Below are 21,122 nucleotides of genomic sequence, written 5' to 3' on the forward strand. Positions count from 1 at the left end.
TCCCTGGAGAAGGCAATGGCACCCCACTCCAGTACTCTTGCCTGGAAAATCCCATGGACGGAGGAGCCTGGTAGGCTACAGTCCATGGGGTCGTGAAGAGTCGGACACAACTGATCGACTTCACTTTCACTTTTCACTTTCATGTATTGGAGAAGGAAATGGCAATCCACTCCAGTGTTCTTGCCTGGAGAATCCCATGGACGAGGGAGCCTGGCGGGCTGCCGTCTATGGGATCTCACAGAGTCAGACACGACTGAAGCAACTTCAGCAGCAGCAGCCTTTCTCTTCTCCAGGCAATCTTTTCAATGCAGGAATCGAACTGGGATATTCTGCCTTGCAGTTGGATTCTTTACCAACTGGGCTATCAGGGAAGCTAAGTATTTTTTATTTTTACAACTTAATGCTATTATTTTATTATAACCAAGTTAACAATACAAATAGCTTACTTTAATATAACAGGTAACCAGTACTTGGACACATTTTACTGTTAAACACAAATATTTTCTATTTGAACTCTGCCCAATAAGCTTTCATTTCATATCTGAAGCAAATTTTATCAAGTGCTTCACACCCTATCTTCAAAATATCGTCATGATTACACACATGTGTGTTAATGTACAATATTTGGTTTTCTCTTTCTTACTTCACTCTGTATACAGTCCCTAGGTCCATCCACATCTCTGTGCTATGCTTAGTCGCTCAGTCGTGTCCAACTCCTTGTGACCCCATGGACTGCAGCCCTCCAGACTTCTCTGTCCATGAGGATTCTCCAGGCAAGAATACTGGAGTGGTTTCCATGCCCTCCTCCAGGGGATCTTCCCAACCCAGGGATTGAACCCAGGTCTCCCGCATTGCAGGCAGATTCTATACCATCTGAGCCACCAGAGGATCTGCCTCTGCAAATGGCAAAATCTCATTCCTTGTTATGGCTGAATAATATTCCATGTGCATATATGTGCCGCATCTTTTCTATCCGTTCCTCTGTTGATGGACACAGGTTGCTCCCATGTTCTGGCTACTGTATATAGTGCTACAATAAGCACTGAGGTGCATGCATGTTTTAGAATCATGGTTTTCTCCATGTATATGCCCAGGAGTAGGATTGCTGGGTCATGTGGAATCTAGAAAAATGGTAGTTGTTGCTGTTCAGTCGCTCAGTCGTGTCTAACTCTTTGCAACTCCATCGACTGCAGCATGCCAGTCCTCCCTGTCCTTCACCATCTCCCAGAAATTGCTCAAATCTATGTGCATTGAGTCAGTGATGCCATCCAACCATCTCCTCTGTCATCCCCTTCTCCTCCTGCCTTCAGTCTTTCCCAACCTCAAGGTCTTTCTAATGAGTCAGCTCTTTGCATGGGGTGTCCAAAAATATTGGTAGAGATGAACCTGTATAAATTTTTTCTGTCAGAGACTTCAATATTAAGTACTCTACACCAGGCTTTTTGTTCTCTGTTTTCTTCTCCTCTTAGGTGCAGTGAACTCTGTTTCACTAAAACTTTTGTTCTCCTCATCCTCTTCTATAACCACAGGCATACTCAGACTTAAAGATTTATCTTCCTTATGCGTGTCACCTCTGGCTCTGGAAGATACTTCACTTCCTGCTGGTTTCAACATTTCTTTGTTTTTTCTTTTCCTAGTGGCTTTGGTTTGTACTTGACTGGGTGCAGAATCAGAGTCAGAACAGTCAACTTTGACCTGACGGTGCCTTTTTGACTTCGATGCCTCAGTAACAACTGAAAAGGCCTTTGATTTTATTTTCACTAATGATGCTGCCCTTTCACATCTCTCTGATTGTTGTGAATTTCTCTCCCTCTTTTCTTCTCCATCTTTAACTTTCAGTTTTAAGGGTGGATTCTTTCTGTCTTTGTGCCACTGCTGATGCTCCAAAGCTATGTTCTTGATATTATTTAAAAAATTATCCTTTATCAAGTTGAGGGATTTTTCTAGATTGGACTTATCAGCTGAAGTTACATGTTTTGTTCTCTGATAATGGTCATGAACATTCATCATTTCCTCTAATACATCATAAGTGAAAAGTGTCATTATACAATCATTTGGGTCCTTAAATTCTTCAGTAATTTCAGCTCGTTAAATTTTTTCTTCATTCTGTATGACAGGAATTTAAGCATTGCTGTAAAGTGAAATGCTCTGTCTAGTCGTAGCTTCCTAAAAATATAAGCTGCCTCAAAATGTTGTGCATTTATCAAATGTTGCTGAAATTTTAAAATTTCATCCCAATCCTTCAGGGCAACTCTAATCTTTTGTTTTAGTTGACACAGTTGGGTATTATATAATCCATATAACAGATACAAAATACCAGTTCTGATCTGGAAGGTGTATGGAGGTAAAAAATATCACCAAGCCAAAGCCAAAGCTTCTTTTGCAGATGTGCTCTTTTCTAAATTTCTCATTCTACCACAGAAGATGGTTCCAAACTTCACACTCCTCCAGAGCTTAGAGAAGTCCTCGAAGTGTACACTATCCATCTCCTGGAAGTAGCTGAGCAGTGGCTCGAAGTCGTCCTTCAAGTCTACAGGAGCCCCATGTCTACAAAGGAAGCATGCCACGTGCAGTCCAGCTGCTGGCGGTAGCTGAGGAGGAAGCTAAGTATTTAGTAATTAATACCTTTTGTGTTAATCAGAAGGAAAGTATGGAAAATAAACTATTAAGTAATAATAAAAAGGAAGAGAGATTCTTCCCAATATCATTTTTTTGTAAGTAGTGAGTTTCCATCAAGACAAGGAGTGAATTATAATCAAAGTGAATTATAATTAAAGTCATTTCCTGTCTAGAGAGTCCTCATTGACTGGTCTCATCTCATTTGTGACATTTGTTCCATCCATCTCAATTCTTCAGAGTCTGCTTTTTTTTTTTTCGCTTTTTTTTTTTTTTTCCATGCCACACATCTTTTGGGATCTTAGTTCCCTGACCAGGGATCAAACCTGTGCCCTCAGCAGTGGAAGCACATGTTCCTAATCCCTAGGCCACCAGAGTGGTCTCTACAATCTGTCTTCAAAACAAGAAATCAGTGACCTCTAACAAGGAGGAGTAACCCACCACCCCTGAAAAAGTTAGGGGGTCTCCCATTTTGTCTCACTATTTAGTGTCATCACTTTCCTTCAGCCTAACGATACTGAAAATAAAGGGGGGAATATGGCAGATTGAATGCATGTTTTATCTCCTCTCCTCCCCAAGCCTCATTCAAATGACCACAGAGTTGTATTTTTAAAGGTCTAATTCCCCAAGGATAAAGATCAGCTGGAAACAGTAGCAGATGAGACTGAATCCACGAAGTGTGGGAACGAAAAGTGGACAGGTGAGTGGCCAGAGGAGGACTGAGGCAGAGGGACTCCAGGAAGAACAACACGAAGAAGGAAGTGGCACTGGTGGATACGATTACAGCCTGAGAGATTCACCCCGGCGGAGGAGAAAGGCATTGGCCCACACAGCCCCCTCGTCACCCATCCGACCAGCTGCGGGAGAGCTGACCTCGGCTCCACTGACCTTACTGCACGCAGTCACCCGCCTCCCAGCAGTGTCTCCTCCTGGGTCTTGTCATCACTCAGACCTGCTCTACATCCGGAGTCTTCCTGCTGGGGTGCCTCTCCCGAGGAACCCATGGAACCTGCTCTTCCTCCTCATCCAGAGCTCCTGCTCCCAAACCCGTCCTCCCATCCCATCATCACCCTCCCCTTGAGGCCATCACCTGCCACTCCTCTCATTTGGAATAAGACACTATGGTTAAAGACATGACGAGTTCATCATCACTTCAGTTCAGTTCAGTTCAGTCCAGTCGCTCAGTCGTGTCCGACTCTTTGCAACCCCATGAATCGCAGCACGCCAGGCCTCGCTGTCCATCACCAACTCCCAGAGTTCACTCAAACTCATGTCCATTGAGTCGGTGATGCCACCCAGCCATCTCATCCTCGGTCGTCCCCTTCTCCTCCTGCCCCCAATCCCTCCCAGCATCAGAGTCTTTTCCAATGAGTCAGCTCTTCACATCAGGTGGCCAAAGTACTGGAGTTTCAGCTTTAACATCAGTCCTTCCAATGAACACCCAGGACTGATCTCCTTTAGGGTGGACTGGTTGGATCTCCTTGCAGTCCAAGGACTCTCAAGAGTCTTCTCTAACACTACAGTTCAAAAGCATCAATTCTTCATCACCCAGCTTTCTTCACAGTCCAACTCTCACATCCATACATGACCACTCGAAAAAACCATAGCCTTGATAGATGGACCTTTGTTGGCAAAGTAATGTCTCTGTTTTTTAATATGCTATCTAGGTTGGTCATAACTTTCCTTCCAAGGAGTAAGCATCTTTTAATTTCATGGCTGCAGTCACCATCTGCAGTGATTTTGGAGCCCCCCAAAATAAAGTCTGACACTGTTTCCACTGTTCCCCATCTATTTGCCATGAAATGATGGGGCCAGATGCCATTATCTTCGTTTTCTGAATATTGAGCTTTAAGCCAACTTTTTCACTCTCCTCTTTCACTTTCATCAAGAGGCTTTTTAGTTCCTCTTCACTTTCTGCCATAAGGGTGGTGTCATCTGCATATCTGAGGTTATTGAGATTTCTTAGCACACTACTAAATTATAACACTAATCCCAGACTTGATTTTGGAATCAAGGTGGTATTATTTCTGTTATTTAGAAGTCTCATCATTTCGTGCTGCACAATGAACACTATAAATAAATAAAAATAATCAGTCTCAGTGAAAGGATTATTGATTGCTAACACAGTTATCCATGGAGCAGGGTTCTCACTGCAGGAATCTGAGGGAGATGATGTGCCTGTCGCCTGATGAGGGAGTTTCAGGACTTGGCTGAAAGCACCTTCCCAGAATGACCCACCAGAGAACTATCCAAACAAATGAGAGTTTCTAGAACATGGCAGAAACTCAAGCAAGTGTGACAAGAGTGGATTCTGACTGTGAATAGCATCAAATGCCAGAAAAAAGGGCCTAATTGAAGAAAGCCTCAGTGGAAATGAGTCTTGGGGAAGCTGGCAAATCAGCCTGGACGTGGGCTGCATTGCTATTTGGTCTAAGGTTGCGATGCTCCCAGCTTTTATTTTTTTAAGCAGTAAAAATCCTTCTTCAAATTGAAATGAAAGCAGAACTCTGACTAAAACTGAGGTCAGGGGTCTGGAGCCCCACTACCTAGTCCCACTGACTTTGGCAGTGATGCCAAGCCCCTCTCTAGAACTAGAAAGATGGTCCTCTCTCCTGAGCCAACTCCTCTAGCTCCTGTCACCATGTACAGTGATATTTGCTAAAACACTTGTCCTGGAATACCTGAGCATGTGTGTGGGGTTGCAATAGCTAACAAATATGGAACCTGATTTTTTTTTCTAAGAAGCTTTCTCAAATTCTTACATTTCAAAGTGACTACATGCTGTCCCTTTTGTTTTTTCTCAACTCCAGCAACCAGACACCCAGTCTTAGGAGAATCCAGGTCACCCTCTTCAGCATCTCTCTTAGTTACTTTTCACCCAGTCTTAGGAGAATCCGGGTCACCCTCTTCAGCATCTCTCTTAGTTACTTATCTATGAATCAAATAATAAGTAATTGCACGTTATATATTTATACATGCATATTTAATAGGCAGTTGAGAAACAAATTGGAATAGGCATAATCTCTGCCCTCAAGAAACTTGAACTCTAACAGAGATTAAAACTGATAATGGTAGGGAATTCCCTGGCTATCCAGTGGTTTGGACTCTGAGTTCTCACTGCAAAGGGACTGGGTTCAATCCCTGGTTGAGGAACTAAGATCCCACAGGGTGTGCCACCAAGAATCCAAAAAACATTTGAGAGATTAGAAATATGCACAGAAATTATGGAAGCCCAGAGAAAAGTGTATTGACTAATACGCTTAGTCATGTCCAACTCTTTGCCACCCCATGGACTGTAGCCCACCAGGCTCCTCAGTCCATGGAATTCTCCAGGCATGAATACTGGAGTGGGCTGCCATTTCCTTCTCCAGGGGATCTTCATGACCCAGGAATCAAACCCACGTCTTCTGCATTGCAGGAGGATTCTTCACTGTCTGAGCCAGAAAGTATGTGAACCAGATGACAGTGAGAGAGGTCAAAGGGTGTTTTCCAGAGAAATGACATTGGACCAAGTTTTGAACAAAAATAAACAAAACAAGATTAAGATAAAAACAAATGATTTGTTAAAGCAATAGGCAAAGTCCAGATTGTGAAAAACTTTGTGCTTTTCCTCTCACAAAGATAAAACCCCAGTCATGGGGAACAGATGAGTGGTTGCTAAGGTGAGGGTGGGGTGCCTGCTGGGGCAACAGAGGAGTCACGGGGGAGGGGGGTGCAGGACTGCTCCGCATCCTGGGGTGGAGGTCACACTGACCTACCCCTGCGCCAACATTCACAGGCCCACGTGTGCGCTAAGTCGCTTCAGTAGTGTCTAACTCCTTGTGACCCCATGGAGTGTAGCCTGCCAGGCTCCTCTGTCCATGGGGATTCACCAAGCAAGAACACTAGAGTGGGTTTCCATGCTCTCCTCCAGGGGATCTTCCGGACCCAGAGATCTAACCCACATTTCTTACATCTCCTGTATTGACAGGCTGGTTCTTTACCTCTGAACCACCTGGGAAGACAAGCAGAGCCACCAAAGATCATGTTTCTCTTGATCAAAAATTAATAACTGTCTCAAAAATTACAACTGACTGTCTCAAGGTCACCCACTCAATGCACTGGGGGAAGAAATAAGTCTTCATCAGTGGGGTTTTTTTTCCCTATATTTATTTGTCAGTTTTCTAAAATATTTATCTGTAAAAAGTACAATATCTGCAAAGTGCAGCAAAGTGGAATGCAATAAAATGAGGCATGCCTGCGTTTTTTAAATATTTTGAAATGTGCTAACATTATAATGTTAAATTAAAAAGGCAAGAATAAAGAGCTATACAGGGTAAGTCCCGACACACAGACAAAACAGAGTGGAGGACAGACAGCAGAATGCCTCCATGGGCCAAAGCAACGGCAACGCGCTTCACACGGCTACACTTGATTGACGGCTACACTTGATTGACGGCTCCTGTGAGGAGAAGAAGATGGCAAAAAAGCAGAATCCAAGGAGCACTCACCACCATGTTGCAAGTGCACCTGCTGCTACTGTGTGCCCCGGGTGAGTCACTAACCTCTGCAAACCTCAGTGTTCTCATATGTATAACAGGGAATGACTCCTTTGTTGTAAGGATTAACTGAAAGGGCATATGTACAGCCATCTATAATGTCTTACACAATCGTGGTTCTAAATGATGCATTTAAATGATAAATGATACTAGTTCTTGACATTTGTTGAATGCTTCTCCAGGTTCAGACACTGTGATCTCAGTGTTATTTAATTTAATCTTCAAACCACCCATGGGTTTAAGAATGATTCTTTCCATTTTACAGAAATTGAAGGGCAGAGCAGTTAAAGGAACTTGACCACAACAAAATACATCAGAAAAGCGATGAAAGATCAAGGAGGATGCAGACCACATCACGCTGAGACCTCGACAGCCCGCGGAGACCCACTGAACCAGGACCGACGCTGGGCTAGAGGCCCAAATCTGCCCCAAGGTTGGTCCAGACTCGCTTTTCCTGTAGCTTCCGGTCTAAAATGAAGGGGCTCAAGGGGTTCGCTGGTGGCTCAGATGTTAAAGAATCCACCTACAATGCAGGAGACCTGAGTTCGATCTCTGGGTCAGAGAGATCCCTTGGAGGAGGGCAAGGAAATCCACTCTAGTATTCTTGCCTGGAGAATCCCATGGACAGAGGAACCTGGAGGGATACAGTCCATGGGGTTGCAAAGAGTCAGACACGACTGAGTAACTAATCAGCACACAAGCCCCAACGGGTGTGAGCTGGTGCCCCCCCATTTCCGTGTGTGTGTGAGTGAGTGTGTGTGTGTAAGTGTACGTGTGAGTGTGTTGTCTGTGTGTGTGAGTGAGTGAGAAATATGGAACTCACCAGGGTGTTGGAGGTGCCACCTGCCCCTCCTGTGTGCCCTGGGTGAGTCACTAACCTCTGCAAACCTCAGTGTTCTCATATGTAAAACAGGGAATGACTCTTTTGCCATAAGGATTAATTGAGAGAGCATACATACAGCAGTCTATAATGTCTGACGCAATTGTGGCTTCCTCAGGAGGATCCTGGTTTTTCTTGACGCTTTGCATTCCCATATACATTTTAAAACCAGCCTTTCAATTTCCGTGAAAAACTGTGTTGGGCTTGCATTGTGTTCCTCTGGGGAGAACTGAAACCTTTATCATGCGTTTTCTGCTCACGATCTTGGGATATTCTTCTTAGATCTCATTTTCACCTCCTTTCAGGAAGGTTTAAAGGGTCTTGAACACCTCTTGTTGGACCCATTCCCAGAACAGTCAATTGTCCTTGATTTGTGGATTTTGCAATTTGCAAGCTTGCCTACTTGCTAAAATTTCTAACTCCAAAGTCAATGCTCATGGCAAAAAATTTGAGTCACCTAATGCACATTCCCGGCTGAGGTCAGACAAGGTTGGGTGCTGCCTTCTTGTTCCTTCTCTTGTACTGTAGCAAGTATCCTTTTCAGGGACTATTTAGAGTCACATTTTTACATTTCTGGTTAATTCTGTTTTGAGGGAGGAGTAATTTTGCTTTTAAAATGGTCCCAATGTGTAGGGTTAAATCAATGTACGGTGTCCTAAATAAAAGCTATGATGTATCTTAGGGAGAAAACCGTGTCAGGTATGATTTGCTCAGGCTGCAGTTACAGTGCTGTTGACTGTGAGTGAACTAACAGTATATTGTTGAATATACATGAATTAGGTGTCTTTAAACAGAACACACATAAAGCAAGTTTATGTAGTGATCCCTGACAGTCTGTGGCTCTGAGGTTCAATTAACTAATGCCCGGGGAAAATGTGCAGGAAAAAAAAGATAATAGATTTGATCCCCAAGGGTAAGAGCAAAAGGTGCTTAATTGCAGTGGCCTCTAAGAATTTTTGTTTTTGCTTTTTTTTTTTTTGGTTTGTGTGCATGGTGAGAAAAAAAGCCACGCAAAACAAAATTGACCATCTTCACCATTTTTAAGTATATAGTTCAGTGGTGTTAATATGCAGTTGGTGCTCATATCTATGGGTTCCTCATCATTGAATTCGACTAACTGAATCATAAATATACCCGCAAAATTCCAGAAAGTTCCAAAAGGCAAAACTTGAATTTTCTGTGCTCCAGCAACTGTCCATACAACGTGTACGTTGTATTAAGATTTTAAGAAATGCAGAGATGACTCACAGTGTGCAGGCATGTATGCGGGGGTTGTGTGCAAACACTATACTGTTCACTTACTTTTTGCTGCCCTCCCTGGGTCTTCATTGCTGCATGCAGCTTTCTCTAGTCGTGGCGAGTGGGGCTGCTCTGTACCACCCACACTTCCCAGCTCCCGTAACTGTCCACACTCCACCCCTGACCACATCCCTCTCCTCCCTGAGTGTCCACTGCTCCACTGCATGCCCCTCCCTTCAGGGGCCCTGCTGCCCTCCCTCGTCTCCTGGGCCCAGATCCCAAGAAGCCCCATTTCTGCAGCTCTCTCAGCAGCACCAGCCCCCCTCTGCCCCGTCCCTGCTCCCCGCACCTCCAGCCTGAGTTCAGGCGGTCTTGGTCTGATTCGTCCTCTCTCTTTTCTCATCCTGCCACAGGTTGCCTGGGTCACAGGAGGAGAGGTACACTCAGTCCTTCAGCTTAAGGAACTGAGCTAAGGGTCCCCAGCAGCCCCTTCTTAGGGAGGGCTCCCTCTCCTCCCTCCCCCTGAACCGTCAGGACTCTCCTCAGGCCTGTGACCCCCCGCCTCCCTGGCCCAGCAGCTGCCCGTTGCCCCTGCTCCCGAGCCTGACAGCCACAGGGGCTGGTGACAGAGGTGCCTTCTTGCCTGCAGTGGGCAGACATGCTCCAGGAGCCCTCTGTTCTCCCAGGACCCTCCCCCTACCTCCCCTCCTTGGATCAGCCCACTTCCTTCTCCATGGCTACACCACCTCCTATGAGCAGCCACCTAGACTGGTGGGCATCTGGGGTTCAGGATGGGGCCTGCCCCCTCACCTCCTGGCCTGGGCAATAGTGTCCTCCTGTCCGGTTGGTTCCCTATCCTTCTGAGTCTGTGTGGGTCCAGGCCTGGCCCTGCCACTGACTTCCCACCAGTGACCCACAAACCTGGGCCGCACTTTTCTTCTCTGTATTATTTTAAAAAGCTGCGTAGCCAGCATGTGGATTCATCTTGGTGAAACTCAACTAGGGAGGAGTGCATGTTGTGAAGAGTACCCCATTTGCCGCAACTAGAGAGAGCCCCCATGCACCTTTTGGGGTTCCCACCTCAGGGCACTGCAGAGCACATGGGGACCCTGGGCACAGACTTTGTGAAAGTGGAGAGACCAGGCTTGCTAGCTGCAGACGCCTCCCGTGTTTAATGAGCCAAGCCTCTCATCATCCAGACCTGGTCATTCTGTGTTCTTACTAGAAGGAAGGTTTTCCTTTAACAAAAATATTAGATACAGAAAAGCAACAATCTACCTTTGAAACTTAAAGTGTAATCAGTGATTCACAGAGCTCACAAAATGGAGCAAAAAACAGATCCTTTGTAATAAATTAATCACATTCATTAAACAAAAATCTAAAATAACTTGCATTACATAAAATTCCAAGAAATAAATAAATTGAAGAAATGGTTATGGCAATTAATAAAAATCACCTGTAGTTGCCCCAGTTTCATGTCTATCTTGCTAATTGATTCTCCGCCCTGAAAAAAGAGACCATGTCTCATTCTCAAATATGAAGTTGTGTAGACTTATCTCTAGGAAAATGAACTCCAGGTGTTGGAAACTGGGTCTGCCCCGGCTCTGTAAGCAGCTGTGGCCGTGGCCGTGGCCGTGGGGCCTGGTGAGGGGCAGCTGGCATGGGCAGGCATCCAGCAGACTCTGTCAGGTGGACATTCCACATCCGAGCTGCCCACATGGCACCTCCGGCCACGTGGGGGATCAGGCCTCGCGGTGTGGTTGGTGGGGCTGAGAACTGGGTTTCTGTTTTATTTTATTTTACGAATTTAAATGTAACTCAACCGCCGTGGCCAGTGGCTCCTGAATTGGGATGAGCAGCCCTGATGGCTGTTTCCTGCAGAAGAGCTGGTCTCCGCACCGTGCTGATGCGGAATGGCGAGCTCAGGCAAGGAACAGGCCTGTAAGTCTTCCTTCTCCCGCTCCAGCTGGAGTTCGTTCTGCAGGTCCCCGGAAATGCTGCTGACTCAGAGCTTCTCTAAACAAAACAGTCATCAGAGAGGTCAGAAAAATGCAAAAGAGGAAAAGATCTGTGTTAAATACAAGACTGTATTTATCAACAACTAAATGCCATCAAACACCCTCTTAAAGGCACAGTTTAGAGTTCTTATGTGTGAAAATGAGAATGACAGCCTTTTTCATTCAACTATCCATGGAATGGAAGCAACCCAGGAGAATCCATAGATGTGGGTCTCACCAGGAAGACTATATAATATTATGGTTTAAAATGTTGACTTAGTTGGAATTTTTTAAAAGATACTTTTGATGTGGATCATTTTTTAAGTCTTCATTAAATCTGTTACAATGTTGCTTCTTTTTTTAAAATTTATTTTTCGCTGAAGGGTAATTGCTTTACAGCATTGTGTTGGTTTCTGCCAAACATCAGCATGAAGTTCCTTCTGTTTTATGTTTTGATTTTTCAGGCCCAAAGCATATGGGACCTTAGTTCCCTGACCAGGAATCGAACCTGTACCCCCAGCATTGGAAGACAAAGTCTTAACCACTGGACCACCAGGGTAGTCCCTGAAAGTTTTTTTAAAAAGTAGTGGCTCCCTAACTTTTGGGTCATGTGACCTTGGGCAGGTTGTTGAGCCTCAGATCCTCACTTTATTGGTAAAGTGGGAATCAGGATATACTTCACAAGGTTGTGCTAAGTTGCTTCAGTCGTGTCCAACTCTTTGCGACTCTATGGACTGTAGCCTACCAGGCTCCTCAGTCCATGGGATTTTCCAGGCAAGTGTACTGCAGTGGCTTGCCATTTTTTCTCCAGGGATCTTCCCGACCCAGGGATCGAACCCAGGTCTCTCACATTGTAGGCAGATGCTTTACCATCTGAGCCACCAGGGGATTGCTGAGGGTTAAATGAGACAGAGATGAACAAGGCTTCAGCCCAAACACAGCAGACATTGGATAAATGTCAGGTGTCATCAACTTGTTACCCCCTCTGCCCCACAGCAGGTTCATGCTTCTCCACTGGTCCTCATAGAGCAGGTGGTCTCCCATTGATGGACTCAGGCTCCTCAACCTCAGCAGAAAGCTGAAGACCATGCGGCCTGGCCCCCAGCACCCCCCAGTGGGGACCGGAGGGTCATGAATCGCCAGGAAGCAGGTGTAAGGTCAAAGGGGAAGGGGGCGTGAGCTCTACACAATGAAGACGGGAACCAGTCCCTGGATGACCCCACCAGACCCCTGAAAACTAAACTGGATAAAAGGGGACCCCCAAAATGTTCGTTTTTGATTGGAGTCCCTCTTTCAGGAAGAGAAATGTACCAATGGTCCCACAGTCCAGTGAAGGCTGTGCTTGCTGTTTAAGACACGTCCTCCTCAGCACCAACCATAGCAGAGTTGTGGGTCCCTCTGTGTGTGTGTGTGTGTGTGTTGTGGGTCACTCTGTGTGTGTTTGTGGGTCACGTGTGTGTGTTTGGGTTTGGGGGTTTGTTTTGGAGAGAGACAGCTTTCGCTTGTTTGATTTTTGTAGAATAATAAATAACAGTAGGCAAGAAATTCTGCCAGGATGTGGCCACAGCGGTCAAGTTCCCAAACAATCTTCAGTGGCCCTTGACAACCAAATGCAGAAAGGACCTTCCCTGGGGAAAGACGAGGAAATACGCGGACACTGGCAAGCCTCTACGTTTTTGCAAAAGTCCAGCATCAGAGAAGCCTTCTTGCTTGGCCTACATCTCCCAATTGGTCACTCATGATTCAGGTTAAAAACAAAACAGAAGCAAGCATTGTTCTGATCCTTGCCCTGATAACATCCCAAGAAAACTTGAGAGCTGGCAGGGGAAAAGAGCAGATAATGGTCAATGCTGTCACTTGACTTTAAAAAGCACTGATTTTTTGTTTTAAAGGAACATCTTTAGTTTCCAAGACCGTACACGATTTCTCACTGCAGCTCAAAATTTTCCACTGGGCTCCCTCCTGGTGATTTTGGACGCACACAGTAGTAAGTGGCAGCTTGCAGCTAGCGACAGCAAGCAGTAGCTAGAAGCAGGGTCTCAGTCTCCTAGACCAAGAGTCCTAACCACTGGACCACAGGTGCCAGCAGTTAGGGCTAGGGTCCCTAGTCTTGCCTGCCTAGTTAAGAATGAACTCACTCAATGAGGCAGAAGGTAGAGAGTAAAGAAAGAAGTTTATTGGAAAGAAAAGTACTTGTCAAAAGACACATGGGTGAGTTCAGAGAGAGAGTTATGCCTTTGGGAAGTTTAAATCCTATATAAAGGGTCAGTTTTCTGGGTCAGTGTCTTCCCTTAAGCCAATTACCTTGCTTTGTCCCTACTGTCTCAGGACCCTCCCTTGGGATGCACACGCACACCCTCGCCACGATGGATCTTGAAGTGAAGGCTTCTGGGAGGAGTAAGACTTGTTGTGGCCTGGAATTATCCTCTGGCTTTTGACTCAAAAGAGCCTTTCTGGGCCTGTCTTCCTTATCAGACAGGATTTTTTCCTTTCTTTGTCCTTGCCATTATTACTCCCCTGGAGGTGTTTAACAAGAGACAAAGATTGGCTATTTACCTGTTTTTGTTGGCTGTTCCTTCTTCAACTGGAGCCCATCTACCTCTTATCTCAGGGAATGCAAAGAGGAGGCTGGTTGATTGTAAATTTCCAAACTGGAGCCCATCTATCTCCTCCCTCACTGAGAATTGACAGGATCCAGCGCAGATGCAGCAGGATCCGCTGGCCACTGGGCAGGCCCGGCCACAGAGGCCAGGAGGTCAGCTCTGTCCTGGGACTGCCTGCCACTCCCCAAGAAGGACCTTCCATTCCTGCTTTGCCTGTGAACAGTGTTCCTCAGATTGGCATTCAAGGTCTTTTGCAATCATGGTTGATTTTTCTAGGCTGAAAATAATTGTACTTTATTAAGGGCTTTGCTTAGGCTTCCCAGGTGGTGCAGTGGTAGAGAACCCGCCTGCTAATGCAGGAGACACAAGAGACATGGGTTTGATCCCTGAGTCAGGAAGATTCCCTGGAGGAGGAAATGGCCAACCCACTCTAAAATTCTTGCCTGGAGAATCCTCATGGACAGAGGAGCCAGGCAGGTACGATCCACGGGGTTGCAGAGTCAGACAAGACTGACCAGACACACACATACACAAGGGCTTTGCTCATTTGTGATAAGTCATTGAATCCTTCAAATAGCACTTTGAAGATGCTTCTCTCAGCCCAGCAACCTTTCTCAGGAGGGTCATGGGCTGAGATCAGAGGGAGTGGGGAGGGGCTACCTGCACCTGCCGGGACTCTGATCATCACCCTCCTGGTCAGCTTGTCTCCCACCCACCCCCGCTGTTCCACCCGCTGCTTCTCCACGTCTCTGTCACCATCACCTGCAGCCGTGACTCACTACCTGGAACCGCACTCCCCTTCTCTTTACCCCCTGCCTGTCCTCACCTCTTCCCCAAAGCCTGTCCCAGTCGCCCCACAGCCCTGGTTCTAGTTTGTCTGTTTGGAGATGCTGGGGTATTGGCTGGTGGAGCGGACGGTCCAATTCAGACTTGGTTTCCAGGCTCTGATCATCAATCGTCACTTAAGCCCAGACTCCAGTTGCATCACCTCCCAGAGGCGGCGAATGTCTACATTCCAAGGCTGCCTCACCCCCGCCCCCAACAAACTCTCTGGGTCATGGCCCAGAGGACGGAGTCCTGACACACATGTGCCTAGGTGAGAGCTCAGCTCCTCCCCACCCTCAAGGCCAGTTCTGTGAATGAGAACAAAGCAAGCAGGACAGGGGTGACAGCTGATAGGTCAGGCTGAGGAGCACCCCCACCCCGTTCTCAAGAACCTGCTGGAGGATGCACTCCAGCAAAATGAGGGGGTGAAGCAAAGAAGATACGAGACAAGACTCCAGGAAGCAGGAGCCCAATACAGGAGGAGCAGGGGGCAGGCCTGCGGGACCGTCCAGATGGGGGTGGGGAGCAAGGAGCCAATGGAGTGGAGGGGTCAGAACCATGTCCACTCCAGCGGCTACTCCCAAGCATGTGACAGGCGCGTGGAAGAGCAGGGAAAACTGAACAATAGACACACAGAGAACCTGGCGAAAGGAAATGCGGGCCCTGTGGCTTTGAGGGTGGGTGGTGGCAGAAGGACTGTAAACAGCAAACTCCATCCAGAAGTGATTTTCTCTGTAGTTAACACAAGAACCAGTTTTGTTGTCTTGTTTTTGTGTTTTGTCGAGAGGCTTGTGGGATCTTAGTCCCTTGATTAGGGATGGAACCTCGCCTCCCTGCAGCGGAAGCACAGAGCCTTCACCACTGAATTTCCAGGGAAGCCCCTGTGGAACCAGTATTTATTTTACCAAAATATGAAATGTGGATTTGTTATGAGGAAGGAGGAAGGGATGGGTGCTGGGTGGGAGCCGCCCATGTAAGGAGAAGCCAGCCCTCCGAATACTACAGAAGCAGGCAGAAGACCCAGATCAGGAAACAGCAGAAGAAGCACATTGTTTAGAGACCAGAGAAGGGGTGGGAGTGAGGTGGGGGGGGTCACTGTCAGAAATGAGGGCTTTGCTTGCCGTCGGGGCACAGCACTGCCATGAGTAGAGGGGCAGGCGGAAGTTATTTCCTTGAAAGCCTTTTAGTTCCACTTGAGTCCTTAAACTGTGTACACATTATTTGGATAAATTTTTCAAAATAGTACTTTAGTCAGAATTTAGTTAAACAGTATGAAATACAGTTAAACCCTGTATTTTACAAATTTAAATAATGGATGTAGATTTACTAGGACACTTGGCAAGGGTCCGGTCCCAAATGAGAAAGACCTGGGAAGCGGGACCTCCCAGGCACACAGTCCCCCCTGCCCACCACAGCCCCCGAGTATCGAGGAGCAGGGTCACTGCTGATGGCTTCTGATTTAATAACAGGTTTGAAACACAAGATCTCTGACAACTACGCCTTTAACCTGTTTTCATGATGGAGAGGAATTTCAATTCAGTTCAGTTCAGTCACTCAGTTGTGTCTGACTCTTCGCGACCCCACGGACTGCAGCACACCAGGCCTCCCTGTCCATCACCAACTCCCAGAGTTTACTCAAATTCATGTCCATTGAGTCGGTGATGCCATCCATCTATCTCATCCTCTGTCGCCTCCTTCTCCTCCTGCCTTCAGTCTTTTCCAGCATCAGGATCTTTTCCAATGAGTCGGTTCTTCCTATCAGGTGGCCAAAGTATTGGAGTTTCAGCTTTAGCATCAGTCCTTCCAATGAATATTCAGGACTGAATTCCTTTTGGATGGACTGGTTGGATCTCCTTGCTGTCCAAGGGACTCTCAAGAGTCTTCTCCAACACCAGAGTTCAAAAGCATCAATTCTTCTGTGCTCTGCTTTCTTTAGAGTCCGACTCTCACAACGATATATGACTAATGGAAAAACCATAGCTTTGATTAGATGGACCTTTGTTGGTAAAGTAATGTCTCTGCTTTTTAATATGCTATCTAGGTTGGTCATAACTTTTCTTCCAAGGAGCAAGTGTCTTTTAATTTCATGGCTGCAGTTACCATCTGCAGTGATTTTGGAGCCCCCCAAAATAAAGTCTGTCACTGTTTCCACTGTTTCCCCATCTATTTGCCATGAAGTAATGGGACTGGATGCCATAATCTTAGTTTTCTGGATGTTGAGTTTTGAGCCAACATTTAGGAATTTAGGGAAACTTAAGAAGGGATGGTTTCTGACCTGAAACACCCAGGTCAGCTGTCTACACTGCTCAGGCCATTTTCTCCCTCCTCCCTTTTTCCCATCTGCTGCTGCTGCTGCTGCTAAGTTGCTTCAGTCGTGTCCGACTCTGTGCTACCCCATAGACGGCAGCCCACCAGGCTCCCCCTTCTACAGGCCCTAAAACAAGGGGTTTGGGGAAACCAGGAAGACTTCGTCCTGAACTCCTGTCCCTATGAATTTGGGATTGTCAAGTCCTCCATGACGGCAATTCACATCTTCCTTATTCACACAGCAGCATCCTGTCCCCATATGAACAACTGAATGAAATTTAAGACTTTGAGCCCCACCCGAGAGCCCATGGTTACCAGCTTCCCCGTAGGCCATCACTTAGGGCAATTCTTGGTGTCCAGATGATGCTATGATACATTCCCCAGGGGCTGGTGGAATCCTGGGCCGAATGAACCCCGGCGAGCACTGGACGTGGTCACAGGCACAGAGCAGAGAGAGAACAAGGATTCGTGTCCCCGAGGGTTTGTGACCCACCCAGGACGCTGTGAACTAACAGAGCCGGCAGCTTGAGAAGATGCCTGAGGAGAAGGGGGTGGGGGCTGGGATGATTTTCTGCTGAAACCATCAGGCGAAAACCTCAGGAAGCAGGCAGGGCTAGTAGACTGGCCGTAGTGCCTGCGGCCACTCATCCCAACTCTTCCTGCCACTGCTGGCTCTCTGTCCCGTCACCCACCATCACCTTGCCGTCTATCTGCTGAACGAGAGGACATCCGGCTCTAAGTGGGGGTAGTGATGAAGCAGTTACAGAGCATTCACTTAAAACACTGTCGTTTAACTAAACTGCTGACCCTTCCTCACACCGCTGCCTGGGGTTCCCAGAGACCCATTGTTTTTCCTTGTCTAAAGCTTCATCATTCCTGGTCGTGGCTCATGACACCAACTTAGAGCAAAATGGACAGGAGCTGCCAGCTACATCTACACGATTGTCAGAAAACTGAGAAACCATAAGATTTCAGGCAACGGTTACTCACCATTTCGGAATACAAAATAATGAGTTCCATGGGCTTCATCTATCTAGTCACTACTATAACCCTGTGTTCAGGAGACAGGAAGTGTCAGTCATGTCCAACTCTTTGTGACCCCAAGGACCATAGCCCACCAGGCTCCTCTGTCCATGGGATTCTCCAGGCAAGAACACTGAAGTGGGTTGCCATTCCCTTCTGCAGGGGATCTTCCTGACCCAGGGATCGAACCTGCGTCTCCTGCATTGCAGGCAGATTCTTTAATGTCTGAGCCAACAGAGATAACTGGTAAATCCTTATCCCTGAGTTAATGAATGAACAGTTAGCACACTTATAAAAAATTCTCCAAGTCCGTTTCTGGATATTTATCGGAAGAAAACACAACAGTAACTTGAAAAGATCTTCACCCTCATGTTCACTGCAGAATTATTTACAACAGCCAAGATCTGGAAACAGCATAAATGTCCATCAGTGTTTGAATGGATAAAGATGTGCTCCCCACACAATGGGACAGTATTTGTTCAGCCACAAAGAATGAGATCCTGTCATTTGCAACACTCGGGTGGACCCCAAGGGCATTATGCTCAGTGAAGTAAGTCAGACAAAGATAAACACTGTGTGACCTCACTTCAAACAGCAGACAGGCACCGAGCTCATAGACATAGAACACAGACGGATGGTGGCTAGAGGGGATAGCAGGGGTCGGGGCGTGAGCAAAAGGGAGTCAAAGGCTGCAAACTTGTAGTTATATAATAAATAAATCATGAGGATGCCACATACAGCATGGCGGCTGTAGGTAATAATTCTGTATGCATATGTGAAAGCTGCTAAGAATAGACCCTAAAAGTGCTCCTCATGAGGAAAAAACCAAAATTCTGTAATATGGATGCTGATCAACATTTGTTAGACTAACTGGGGTGATCATTCCACAGAATGTACAAATATCGAATCGCTATATTGTATGCCTGTTACCTATATGATGTTAGATGTCAACCACACCTCAATAAAAACAAAACAGAAAAAAAAAAAAAAAACCCGAAGCAACAAAAACAAACTCTCCAGGGAAAGAAACAAAGGGCAAAATGTTTAATCCTACAGAAATGTCACTGCTGTGAAAAATGCACAGAACATTTTGAGGCTCCAAGAAAATGTTTTTAAGATCCCTGATCTCGTGAAAGTGAGAGGCTGAGCTCAGCCCCGTGAAAGCACTCTCTTCATGAGAACAAATGTCAAAAGAAAAAGAAGGAAAATCCTGAGAGTCACCCAGGGAGAGGTGACCTGCCTGCTGTGAAAGCGCAGAAAAGGGAACTGAATAAATGGATCAGATTTAAGGAAACGACTCGCTTCTATGGTGGGGGGGAAACTGTTTAACAGGGAGAACAAGGTGAGAGGGAAATGAAAGAAAAACTGGGGAGACTCGCTCAAGGAGAAAAAATTTAAAGATAAAAAGATTTCATTTCAAAGCTTCCTCTTCCCAGCATCTTTCTGAACAGAGCTTGACCAGAAACCAGAACGGGGCAGCAGAATTTACCCACAGGGAGCTGGTGACTGCATCAGGGCCCAGAGGGGACCCCCAGACCATTGTTCTCATGAAGGGACCTGGGGCCACAACTGGGGACTTGGACACCCGCTTGGGCCGCACTCGCGTCCATGTCTACTTGGCATCGGCTCTGAGCCACGCAGGAAGGTAATTCCTCACTGGACCGGGTGGTGCCTTTCCAGCTCAGCCACTTCTGCATGAGCAGCCTGGATGCAGAGACACCTTCAGACATTTTCAAGACCTAGGTCCCTTGCTGGTGAAGCTTCGTCCAGGGGCCGCTTCCGTGGCCACGGGGCCCGGGTCAGGAGGGAGAGCTCAGGGTCCTCTCTCACTCCTGAAGGGACATCGGGCTGGTCCCTGTCCTGGTCTCAGATAGGGGTCCTCAGGTGTAAATCACACAGGGTGACTGTGTAGAGGGGCTCTGTGCCCCGTCCACCTGCACCAGCACGGCTCTGGAGACAGAGACCCGCGGTGGGCTGAAGGCGGGGCCATGGCCGCACCAGGCAAGTCCAGCAGAACCAACACCCAGGCCTGGGCATCCAGGAGGCCTGACGGGGCTCAGGATGAACCCCACAAGGAGAGAGCCCCACAGGGGAGGAGGCTGCCTGGGCAGGCTGGCCCTGGCTCAGCTCCTGCTGGACAAGCTGCACAGGACACCCCACGGGAGATGGATGGAACCCACAGTGTGCTCAGTCATTTCAGTCGTGTCCGATTCTGTGACATCAAGGACCGTAGCCCACCAGGGTCCTCTGTCCATGGGATTTCCCCATAAGAATACTGGAGTGAGTTGCCATTCCCTTCTCCAGGGGGTCTTCCCGACCCAGGGTTCAAACCCACATCTCTGGTGTCTCCTGCAGTGTAGGCAGATTCTTTACCACTGAGCCACTGGGGAAGCCCAGAACCCACAGAATCACAAGAAATAAAAAACCAGTGGATTTTTAAGCCACCAAGGTTTGGCGTGTTTGCTACTCAGGATGTGTAACTTGAGCAAAAAGGCTAATAGAAGTTCTAAAGACGTTTCCCTCCTTGACAAGCTCTATTCCTTCCACAGACCACTCTGAAGAGGAAGTCATCACTGAGTGACTAAATGCCTCTGGGTTCATGTCCATGAACAGAGCCTCTGTCCTACGGTGGGAAGATGGAGTGGCAGGGAGGCACATGGGCACCTGCCGGGCACCAGGGTCATCCAAACCCACCAGCTCAGCCACCTCCCCAGCCCTCCCCTGGGGCCCACACAGTTGGCTTGTTAGAAATAAAATGCAGATTTTTACTCTTTTCAATTTCTCCTTTTAAAATTCAAATATCCACTGACATAGTCGCTCCACATACTACAGAAAAACAGGGCAAACAGCCCCGGAGATGTGAGCTGGGGCCCGTGTCACCCCAGTGAAGCAGGGGGCGGCCAGGCCCAGGTGCTCTGCCCGGGGTGAGGGGTGGGGGCATCGGGCCCGGCATTACAGGCTTTGAGCAGGTCTGCACCGGGGGCTGGTCCTTCCCCTGCCCAGTCACCCTTGGACCGTTCACCAACCTGTCACTCTTCCTGAGCTGGCCACCTCCCCGGTGTTTCCTCAGGGGATCGGCCCCCAGATGCTATCT

At 47.2% G+C, this 21,122-nt stretch overlaps 1 long non-coding RNA gene and 1 pseudogene across 1 annotated transcript; one reads left to right on the top strand and one right to left on the bottom strand.

Annotated features, from left to right (window-relative positions):
* Window positions 1–448: 448 nt before the first annotated feature.
* LOC101118964 (snRNA-activating protein complex subunit 1-like) lies at window positions 449–7,112 on the bottom strand (annotated as a pseudogene).
* A 354-nt stretch (window positions 7,113–7,466) lies between these two features.
* Window positions 7,467–20,801, top strand: LOC105611675 (uncharacterized). Its single transcript, XR_001043104.4, has 3 exons — window positions 7,467–7,587; window positions 19,465–19,673; window positions 20,578–20,801. It is a non-coding gene; the product is annotated as an uncharacterized LOC105611675 (long non-coding RNA).
* The last annotated feature ends 321 nt before the right edge of the window (window positions 20,802–21,122 follow it).

The sequence above is a fragment of the Ovis aries genome, chromosome 10, assembly GCF_016772045.2.
Source record: "Ovis aries strain OAR_USU_Benz2616 breed Rambouillet chromosome 10, ARS-UI_Ramb_v3.0, whole genome shotgun sequence".
Lineage (NCBI taxonomy): Eukaryota > Metazoa > Chordata > Mammalia > Artiodactyla > Bovidae > Ovis > Ovis aries.